The sequence below is a fragment of the Rhodnius prolixus genome, unplaced genomic scaffold (genome assembly GCF_049639745.1).
Source record: "Rhodnius prolixus isolate KJV_2025 unplaced genomic scaffold, Rpr scaffold_30, whole genome shotgun sequence".
NCBI classification, from domain to species: domain Eukaryota; kingdom Metazoa; phylum Arthropoda; class Insecta; order Hemiptera; family Reduviidae; genus Rhodnius; species Rhodnius prolixus.
The window spans coordinates 647748-653891 of NW_027411638.1; the positions used below are offsets into that span (position 1 = coordinate 647748).

The window sequence follows — 6144 nt, forward strand, 5'->3', positions numbered from 1 at the left end:
ACCGTCTTAGGATTGTCTACCTCAGCCTACCTCGGCCCAATCAATTATATCCACTGCTGCTCCAACACCAACCGGGTCTTGCGCGCGCAACTTACTTAATATCACTAATATTTAGTGAACTTAATTCTCTAGTCACATTAGCTTTGCTTCATGAACTTGTAACAACTTTTTGTTGCACATATTCTTACAATGCTTTATCTTACAAATTCAACAATTTTACCAAAAAAGGCTCGAATTTGTACAAAAAGGTCTGTTGTGAAACATTACACGAATTTCTCTTAGTGTAATAATGGGGTCTACAACAAAATTACTGTTTTTAAAACATAATTCTAAGTCCCATCTTGAATTTAGAAACATACTAATACATTAATAATTTTTATCTTTAGTCTCTGTTTCAATACCCATTATACCCCATCCAAATATTAATTGTGTGCTGTTTTTCAAAATTACGGTTTTATCTTCAAATACACTTCAATAATTGTAATCGAAAAACATTATGTATTGTTACAAAAGTTAAGCACGCTCTAAGTGAATAGATATCCTTGATCACCTCACTTTCCAAAGAAGTTAAATCGAAACCAAAGCACCCGAGGATTTGAAGCAGGACAGGTAAAAATGGTAGGGGAGCAATTAGTAAGAAGAATGAGAAGTGGATACACAGGTTAATTCTTACACAGGAAATCAATGATTAGATAGTGGTAAAATGGCGTTTCCTTTTAGAATTAAACAAACCATATCAGGAAGTGACGATCTAAGTGCGTTTTCAGGAACTAGCTAAAAGTAACTGACTACTAAAAATTGGGTATCAATGGGTCCTATATGAATTCCGACCTGGTTGCCAACCGTTAGAATGTAAAAACAAAAATATGAATAGCAAACAAGTCTTGTTTTATATACCATCCGTTAGATTAAACCAAATTTGACGAACTGGACTGCATGAAACTTTACCTAATTTCAAGATGCAAAATTTCTTTACTCAAAGAAAACTTAATAAATTCTCCCCAACGATGCCGCTATTTTAGTGTAAATTTGGATGAAAAGTAATGAATTAGTAATGTCTGCAACAAGAACAGATACTACACTTTGATCTTAGCCAAAAGGCCGAGAAGCGACTCCCCAATAACAGATTGCCAAAGATCCTGGCTGAGGAAATTATTATGAAAAACTGTTTTTGGCATAAAGAGTTTAAGATTACTTGCCAGAAATATGACTGGGAAAACAGTGACTACTTGATTAGTGGAAACAAACAAAGTTTTGATGGGTTATTTGAAAATATTAAAACTAAGTTTAGAAATGATTTAATTTCGAAGGCCCAAAACTCTACTTATCACACATTGTATAAAAAACTTAATATTAACTTAGAGCAGAACAATTACTTTTCTGATAAATTTAAAATAAATTTTATTAAAGTTATTTTCAAATTAAGAGGACAATTGCTGAATCTGAATTTTAATGTTGCCAGAGATGAAGCTGTACATTTATGTTCCATGTGTAACCAGTTTGCGGTTGAGGATACCTTTCATTATGTAAGCGTCTGTCCTGTACTGTCTGAATTCAGAGTAAGATGGTTAGGAAAGAAAGCACTATCTGAATCAGAGTGTATAGAATATTTAAATGGAAGCGACTGGGATAAACTATATAACTATCACATGAGAGCATGGAAGTACAGAAGTTTCCTCATACAGGAATATAACACTTAGTGTATATTAGAATGTAATGTAAATTGTGCGATAAGTTCTGGCTGCTATTTTTATATTGTAAATTTTTAAATAGAATTTGGTCAAGCAGATGGACTGCTGTCCATGCTTTTGTGTAAATATGTTTTGTTGTTTATAAGATTATGTATATAGTAATTAAAAATAAAACACTTAATTATTATTATTATTATGTCTGCAACAATATTCTCCGTCCAGGTACAATAATTTTTTTTTTGTAAATACTTTTAGTGTAACTAATGGGTAAATTTTATACGCAAACTCCTTGCTAAAGATAAAAAACAGTAACACTTAAGTTCTCATGATGTTAAACTTACTAATTCTAGTCTGAAATATTAAATTTAATTTAGTTTTCTTCAATTATATTGTTAATCTAGGTGTTCTCCGCACAGTGTTGTATATATGTAATATAAAATAGATATGCATATTTTTAGTTGGTTATAAAACTTCAAGAAGTACTCAATTAAAGGGTTACATTAAATTAAAGTTTGAAAATGAATGAATTATAATTACAAGTATTATTTATTTGATATTAACTATGTAATTTGTGCACACGTAAGACGAATTTAAGTCTGAAATTTCGTTGTAACTCCGTAATTTAAATTAAAACAGTAAAAGACCAACTCCAACTTTCCATTTTTCTTTTAATACGCGAGTGAATGTGATGATTATTCAGAAAAAAGATAAATCACAAGAATAATTTGGAACGGGGTTAAAATGAAGTGCCTTTTTAATACTAACTATGATGATGAGATACATCTTTTATTATTCTAACAGAAAAATATTTATAGATGATAAAAGGCCAGCACAAGGGTCTGTGACATCTAATACATTCTAAAAAGTAAGAATAAAATGTTGGGTATATACTTATACTTATTCTAGTCTGAAATGATATTGCTGAATTCTTATATCGAAAGGTTCAATGAAAGATAAAATAATCAAGGAATAAGTCCGATACTTTTAATTGATGATTTTTATTAAACTTTCCAACTTTTAAGGAAATTTCAAATTACGAATAAATGAATAAATATTTATTTCTATAAATATATACATGAAATAAATACAATAGTACAAAACATTTTAACTTTCTTAACAAGTGAGGAACGAGAAAGGTTAAGTTAGTAGGATAGGAATTCAGGGAAAAAAGGAGAGGAAAAACCTGCAGCTAAAATTTCAAATCATTATTAAGAGAATTGCAGCATGGAAAGGAGAAATTTGACCAATCATGCATGAATGTTGTAGTAATGATTTAGAACGTTGCAGCTAACATCTAGTATTAGTGTAAAAGAAATCATAGAAAATGATAATGGCATCGGTTACTGTGGCGTAGGAGTGAATCATATCTGCAGGACATGTTTGGGGAAATGTCCAGTAAATGAAGATCTATTGGTCGACCGATAGTTTCATAAAAACTATCCAACGGATCTAGGGGGTTGGCTATCCCCCTCGCGTAATCAGATTACCACTTAGCCACCCTACACTGACTCCTTCAAGCCCACTTACTTCACCTTTCAAACTACTTATTGCTAAAGAAGTACCCTTCTGAAAGATTCAGTCGGAAATGCAGGCCAGCAGGACACATTAAACTGGCACTCTTACGTTCTAGAATGTTTCACTCAATTACTAAAATACTTTCTCCTAGCTCAGTGAGAGCAAGTAATGTCAAATTTCTGAAATTAAGATATTAATGGAAGCACAGTATGGAGGTCAAGTTATAGACGAATGAAGTTCTAGCATCACAAGATGTGAACCTTCTGCGAACACTCATACTGCTTTCAATTACTCGAATATTCTATTGCCAAATTTTCTTATGGATTGAATTTCGCTTAATGTACAGTTTGCCTTCATAAATTGAGGTGTAGAATGGCGACCATAAAACAACCTAAAAGGACCAAAACTACCACGCAAATATCATCTCAGCAAATTATTTCAGCTTTAGAGTAAAAGCTACGTAAGCTAAGAACTAGTTTTTTGAGAAAATGTTACAAATACAAAAAGTAATTTCTATTTTAGCACGAGGAGATTTTAATACAAGCAGTTACCACATCAAATTAAAACATATCAGTTTGAAAATTTACACGAAAATAAAAAAATAATAATAAAACTTCAAGTTCTATTCTATGGAAATGCTCTATCAGTTAACCAATTATCCTCAAATTTGAAGTTTTTAGTAATGCTTTAAACATTACTCGATATTATGAAGGATACGGGTACGTAACTTGTCTCCAAGAAGCCCTTCAAAGGAGAACAACACTGCAGTTCTCTGAAAAGCCCCCAAAAGAAATTGGATAAAGCTGTTTACAAGAAAAATCGCTAAAATAAAATAAAAAATCCTCGTACATCCATTATTTCAATACAATTTTCAGGAAAAGTTGATTATCTGAGAATATATAATACTTCTATTTTGCTCTAAAATTTACACCAGCTTCTGGTAGCCCTGCAGGCAAAAAACAATTAGTAAAAACCTATTTCCGAGTTTTTTTTACCAGAATCTTGGTATTAGATGAGATTAGCTTCCAGCGATTTAACAATTTTTTAAGATAAATCATTTCTCCTCAGATATACACCATTCGCTAAACCTTTTGTACATTCTGTTCTCTTATTATTTATTTGAATAAGCATTACGCGCTTGGCAATTAGAACTGGTGATAAACGAGTTGCAAACGAAAACCAAACAAAATAGGCAAAATTAATACGTTAAGATGTTTTATGATACTGGGTTCGATCCTCGATTTTGGCCCTTTCGATTTTATTTAAATGTGTATTTGAGAAATGTAAGTTGTATATTAGCCATCCGAACTATTCCAATCGTTTTTCACAAATTCAACTCAGTTTATTGCGTACTAGTTAATTATAAGTGCGTTTTTTTTGTTCTTTTTTTTAAAAAGTAAAGTAATCGCCTGTTTTTTTCAGGCTTAACCTAACTTCTATCGGTCAATTATTTGTCGTGGATGGTGGCGAAATCATTAACATTTCTTTAACATATAAAACTCTAGCTACACCCGGAATTCGAACTGGGGATCTCCCACTGATTAATGCACGCTTCATAACTATTACACCAACACTTGCCCCCATTTTTTGGAATAATATTGTATTTAATTTGATGGATACATTTATTTAATTACTAAAATAATCAATCTATACTTAGCATTAAAAAAAATGCATAGATTCGTTGAAAATTATTTTTCGTAAAATTAAAGATGAAGAGAATGAAGTGATATTTTTTTGCAATAAAATGGACGATTACCGATCCAAAAAGTATGTAATAATGATCATATGATTATATTATAATTTAGTGAAAAAGTTATATTATTATTATTATATTTTTTATTTGTTTTATAGGTTCTAATCCTGTAACAAAAAGAGTTGGTTTTATCCTTATCATTATCAATTATATATACACAATAACAATTCATACAACTTGGTACAAAAAATACAAACAAAATAATAAAGAACTAACGTACAATTAAATTCAAACATTACTCATTTAACAGGAATGACCGTAAAATTAGTATATTTTCAACATATTTGTATATTCTGTGAATGTTTCTATGAGAGCAATCATTAGCTAGTCTTTCCATTTCTCTCGCTAAATTGTTGTTGTCAAGGTTTAAACTTTGCCTATAAATGGCTATACGCAGGACATTCTAAAAACGAATGAGCGATATTCTCTAATTTAGTGATAAAGTTATAAGCAGAAGCCATCAGTAAGATTGTAGATGAAAGCTAGTTTGAGATAGATTTTAGACTTGGTTTGTCACATCCATAATATCTTTGGAAAAGACTGTTTATTTCATTTATTGTTGTCGCGAAGAACTGACTGGCATTATTAGGTTTTCTCCTAAACATCTAAAAATGAACTCTATTGATTGAAATAATTATTTGACAGAAATGTGTGTGAGGGAAATTGGGAAAAAATAATATAAAACCGCAAGTTCCTTGTAGAATTTATTTGGCGTACCCATTTGAAAGAAGACGCGTTCTCAGAAATGTTTAATGATATTGTATAGTTTTGGTTTGAAATTAAAATGAACTTAACTTTTAATAGGCGCATGTTTCTTTTAATATTTATATTTTATTTTATCATATAGTTACTAATGAAATTTAAAATTTAAAAAAATGCGCCTATACAATTAACAAATACCATTCTTTCTTTAAAAAATCATGATCTTCCTCCAGATCTGGAACCTTTTTGTGGCATCTCGTACAAAACTGCCTGTGGGACCGTTGAAAATGGCACTCATGAAGACATTTTTTTGTGCAGTGTAGTACAGCGAGAATGAGGACGAAATGCTATATTTTTGCATCCACTGCGCTTTCTAATGATACCCTAAAGCATGATTTCTTAGCGACTAGGAATGGAGCTTACGATCGTCTCTGCGAACTTGATGTGAGTTGTTAGATCGGGGCCAACATGGGCCCACTCGTG

The 6144-nt window shown here is 31.2% G+C and overlaps 1 pseudogene; it reads right to left on the reverse strand.

The window, feature by feature from the left end:
- Nucleotides 1–902: 902 nt before the first annotated feature.
- Nucleotides 903–1113, reverse strand: LOC141462329 (U2 spliceosomal RNA; annotated as a pseudogene).
- Nucleotides 1114–6144: the final 5031 nt, after the last annotated feature.